This window comes from Crocuta crocuta, unplaced genomic scaffold (assembly GCF_008692635.1).
Source record: "Crocuta crocuta isolate KB4526 unplaced genomic scaffold, BGI_CrCroc_1.0 scaffold299, whole genome shotgun sequence".
Classification (NCBI taxonomy): Eukaryota; Metazoa; Chordata; class Mammalia; order Carnivora; family Hyaenidae; genus Crocuta; species Crocuta crocuta.
The window spans coordinates 6462125-6467503 of NW_027532747.1; positions in this window are offsets into that span (position 1 = coordinate 6462125).

The following is a 5379-nucleotide window of genomic DNA, read 5'->3' on the forward strand; positions in this document are numbered from 1 at the left end:
ACAGGCAGCTTATGTGCATGTTGTATTTGTGTTAATAAAACCCTTTAAAAAAGAGTTTATTGCACACATACAAAAAAAGAGCTCCATGAAAACCCAAGAGGAGGAATAAGCGCACTGCCAGGTTCAGGAAGACTCCAAGTCGGAAGGGTCAGAAATAGAAGCTTCTCCCTGCCATGGCGTATCCACCTTGCTCAGCCTGTATTAGCATGGAAGCTCAGTGCTGTTCAGCAGTAATATCATATTTCTCATCAGTGTCTTCAGGTTTACAAGGGTAGCTCTGGCTACAGGCTGGCCGGAGAAACTGATCTCGGAGGTTCATTTTCAGACCCAGGATGCAATGGCAGCAGATACCCAGAGTATATTCTCTTCTGTGTCCACACTCTACCACACTGTCCATATGTTTCATTGGCCTGTTCTGATCACTGTATTCAAGGCTTCAGGCCGTGTATATGGTCCCTAAGTTTTTCCCAGCCCTCTCTACATCACACAGTAATATTGGGGAGGCAGCCTCGGCTAGAAGGGGAAGCTGGGCACAGTTGACACCATGACTGGCATATCCTGTGATAGGGAACCAATGCTGGGTAATAATTGGTTAATGTCTGCAGCAGACTTTTCTCAAAGATTCTTCCACCTGCGAGGAAGTATGAGGAGTGCTGATGGGGGCATAGTGGTGGAGCACAAAGCAAAGAGTGGAGTATACTGGTCCTTCGTGGAGAGCTTAGAGCTAAGGCAACAGATGGAGGCAAAGTGATATTTAAAATACCAACTCATCCGGTTTAGCGTCCGACTTTGGCTCAGGTCATGATCTCGTGGTTCGTGGGTTCGAGCCCCGCGTCGAGCTGTGTGCTGACAGCCAGCTCAGAGCCTGGAGCCTGTTTTCAGATTCTGTATCTCCCTCTCTCTCTGCCCCTCCCCTGCTCACACTTTTTTTCCCTCTCTCAGAAATAAATAAAACATTAAAAAAAATAAAATATGCACTCATCTATGTCGCATGGGAACTAGCTAATGCGAATGGGCTACCAACAGTAAATCTTGGTGTGCCACTATCTATTCCTGAAGATTCTATTCAGGTAACATTGCCCCCTCTAAAAAATGTGCCCCAACAAGTCATTTGTCTCAAGTACCTTTTATTACATAAACACTGTAATCTACACAATTACACTGAGAGAACAGATTTATTAAATTCATGACAAGAAAATCAACGTTCAAAAACATCAAGATTCTGGTCCAAGACCTATGATTGATCAGTAGCATGTTTGGGACTTGAACACAGATTTGTCAGGTTCTGAACCCTACCTTCATTTCTGGATGACTTCCTGGCTCTCAGGTAAAGCCAGGGGGTGGTCATTGGTGAGGCGTGAGCAATCAGCTTTCTGCACATGCTTATTGTTCAAATACCCAAAGCAATGGACTTACCCACTGAGTTTTCCAGAGAGAAGTAAGATAAGAAAGAGCTATTGCCCAGTTATGGTGGCCTAGACAACATCACACCAGAAGGCCTCAATGAAGCTGAGTTCACACATCTCTTTAATATTGAGGCAGAGTCTTAGAACTTCAGAACCCAAAGTTCTACAGCAGAGTCATCAGAACTAAAAACACTCACGTGGGCTCCTCAGAACTAAAAGCAAAGCTACCAAAGAAAAAACATGGCCAACCAAGGTCAGATAACGACCTTGGTTGGGACAACAGGGGCTCAGAAGGCGAGAAGCAGGGAGGGTGATAACCACCACAGAAAGGACAACCACTTTGTGGGACGTTGCTGGACCTCTGTTCCAATAATTATAATTGCGAGTCTCTTTGGGAGCTGACTCGGGTTGGGTAAGCCAACCATGTATGGACTCCAGTGGTACCTACAAGCGTAATCTGGAATATGCAGGAAGGGATGCGAGGAAGTACTTGAAGGTGACCTTTCCTGGGCTGGATTTCCCACAGGTTAAGTGACCTACAGGCATCTCAGCAGCTTTGATTTGTGGTTGGTCCCCATCGATGGATCATCATCACTCTGTGCCTTTGGCCTTTCATGACAGGCCCCCATTCTGATTAAGAGAAAGATGGCGGCTCATGGGTAGGGAAGATTTGAGGAGTGATCTTTGGATCTTGCCAGAATTAAGGCTGACCCAACTCTCTGCGCGTTCTAACTTTGATTCCTTTAGTCCCAATAAGATAGATGCTAGTTAAAGACATTGTTCTTTTATGTGTTTACCAACTGCAATGCTTAGGACTGTTCAGCCGTTATTCGTAGCTTCCTGCCCTTGGCTAAGAGGTGAGATGCTCCTATTGTCAGAACAGGGCATTGAGTGGTGCTGTCTTCCCAGTGACCAAGACAGACAACAGGGTTGAAAGCCCAGGCTTTAAGGCCAAGTCTACGTACTTGGCAGGCTGCAGTCCCAGACAGGGGGGTGTACTAACCCTTGATGACCCTGCTGTGGGAGTATCTGATCTCTTATTTTGCAAAGTTCCCTCATTATTGTCTAACAAGTATGCCACTTAACAAGGGGTCTCGTAGGGAAAAGTTTACAGATATTTTGTGATCTTGTTTCTCATAGCAACAATGTGGCCCTTCTGCCAGGGGTGGGTGCAATTTTGTGTAACTTGTTTATGAACGATGGAAAATATCAGCAGTCTGTTCATTCCATCTGCTTCCCATGACAGAGAGGTCATTATGTAGTGATGTCAGACAGCACCCACCCCACCGCTCACAAAGGGGGTCTTTCTGGGGATGTCTCACAATAGAAATTCTTCCTTTAAGGAGGTGAAAGCCACACAGTCTTCTAGGAGAGCACTGTCAGAGGAGGAATCAGGAATTTGGCCTCTGGAACTTTCTCTTCCCAAGCGGTATTGAAGACAGTCTGGGCTCCTGAAGCAGCTATCAGGAAAGTGCTTACATGGTGGATGGGATTGTTTCCACAGAGAACCAGGAAATAAGAAGGCCAGTGGGCTTCCTGATGCTCTGCGGGCAGCTGGCTGGAAGAGAGAGCCCTAAGACTAAGCATGGCTGATGGCAGCGTTCACAGGAAAGTGGGATGAGGCCAGGTGCTTAGAGGCGAGGGAGGAAAGAAGAGAGGAACACAAGAGAGAGGAAGAGAAATAGGGAGAGAGAGGGGCAGAAGGGGAAAGGACAACAGTGAGAGACACTCTAACTGAAAGACTTCCTGTGAAGTAGTATACAGTTGGCGCCAAGACAGTGTGCTTGTTCTCCCAGGCATTCTGCTGGGAGCTGTATCTGCACGGTCTCATTTGCTTTTCCTCATGACCTGGGATCGGGGTGTTATCGTCAGCCTTGGATAGATGAGGGAACCCCGCTGAAGAGATGAGACCAGCACCACCACCTGCATCCACGCTCCTGGCACAGGTCAGCCTCCTGGGTTCCGCGTGCCTCACCGCCTCCAAATATGCCTGATCACCGGCGAGTCCTTGTAAAGACTCAGGCCAGACTCCACTCTGGAGCTGGGATCTGAGAGGGGGTGTATGCTTCCTGAGCACACAGGGGATTCCCACCATCTCTTTTGCTTGGGAAAGTGACTTCCCCAGATACTGTCCTTGTGGCTGTTAAGGATGCCACTGAGACCACTCAAAGGGGTCGGGGGAAGGGAAGGGCAATGCGTGGGCTTAGTGGGGGTTGGTTCATAGCAAACACTGTTGACAACCTAAAGGTCCAAAGGTAAGAACACAGGGACATGGGTGAAGGTCCATCTCAACAACAGAATCCCAAGATTCGCTGATGCACAAACATATTCCAGGTCGTTAATGACACCATATTTGGGAGCAAGGTTCATAGCATGGCGCCATGTGTGTGGGTTGTAATTTCAACCTCGTCATGAGGAAGCATCTGGACGGCTGCTGAGCATGGCCGTCTAGGACGCCTTCGGACCCCGTCAGTATGAGAAACAAGCAAAGCCGCCCATTATAGCGAGGACTGTGGGGGCAATGACCAAATGACTGCGCTTTGCCTACAAGGGACACCATTTTAATATTTCAAGGAAAATGGTCTCATCCAACAGATGTGCAGACCACCTGGTGTCTCACATGTACACTAAGCATCGTCTTGATTCTGGGCGGGGATCTCGGGAAACTATTTTCATTTTTTAAAAACTTAAAAAAAAATTTAATTCTTTTCAACTGGGACTATGCATGTATGATTCATGGAAAGGCAGACAAGGATGAAATACAGGACTGAGCTGCTGGTGCAACTGGGCCCCTTTTGCGGCTGCATAAAGAGGTCTCTCTTAGCCCCCGCTATGAAGGAGGGATCCCCAAAACTGTGCTCCTTGGGGTAGGATGCTGGATAAGGTGGGGGCAGAACTCAGGGTTCGAGGAAAAGCCATTTGCTTCGCACAGAAATCACAGAAACAGGCAGTGAGAAAAGGCCTTATGGTTCACTTGGTATCCATGACACTCTTTTAAAAAGAAAAAAAAGGTCTCTATATAAATTTTCTTTAGACTTCCCTTGACATCTCTGGACTCTCGAGCTATGACTTGAGGGGACTTGATCCTGGATGGGTTTCAGTTGGTTTACCGGTTTAAAAAAAAAGGGGGGGAACCTTCGGGAAAGGGTCTCTCTGCCCTGCCCTGCCCCCATTCCGAAGATTCAGAGGGACCCCAAGTGCCTCCTCTGCCTTCACAGGGTCTGGGTCCCTCTCACTGAACTTAGATGGCCTTGGAGGCCTCCTGTGCCCTCCACTGAACCTCAGGCTCCCCCAGGGCTCTTTCTTTAGGGGGGTGTCTTCATGCCGTTCTTGCGCTGCAGAGGGGAAGATGGAAATCCCCAGAATTCAGCATGATGTCACAGTCTTCGCGCCTTTGCCGAGTCAACTCACCATGCAGGTCACGCTTTCTGCATCTGTTAAATGAAGTAAACACACCCACCTGATGGGATTCGGGGGCTGTCATCACCCCCATTTCCAGGCGAGGAAAACCAGGGACCACAGAGCTGGTGTGGCCTGCCCACGGTCACCCAGATCATAAGAGCCAGAAATGGGATTCAGGCCACAGGCAAGCACCTCGCAGCTCCAAACCTCTGCTTCCAGGATCGGGCTTGGGCTTTCGGAGTCCCCCCACCCCCGCCCCCAGGGGTCAAAGTGAAAGGCATCCATTCAGCCCTGTGGCCTGGATCAGCTGCAGGGAGCTCAGAGAGAGGCAGGGCTGGTGGGAAGCGGGGTGCTCGGAGCCGGAACTGGCCGGATTCCAGCAAGCTCACCCCACACACAACAGGCCACGCGAGGTGCTCACAGCACATGGCTACAGAGCCAGAAGGTCTGATTCTGCTTTTCCTAACCGTGGTGCGACCTTGGAAAAAATCGATTAGCCTTTTCGAGCGCCTCTGCCTTCATCCTGTAAAACGGGGAGAAGCACACACCACTCATGGGTTGCTGTGGGGGG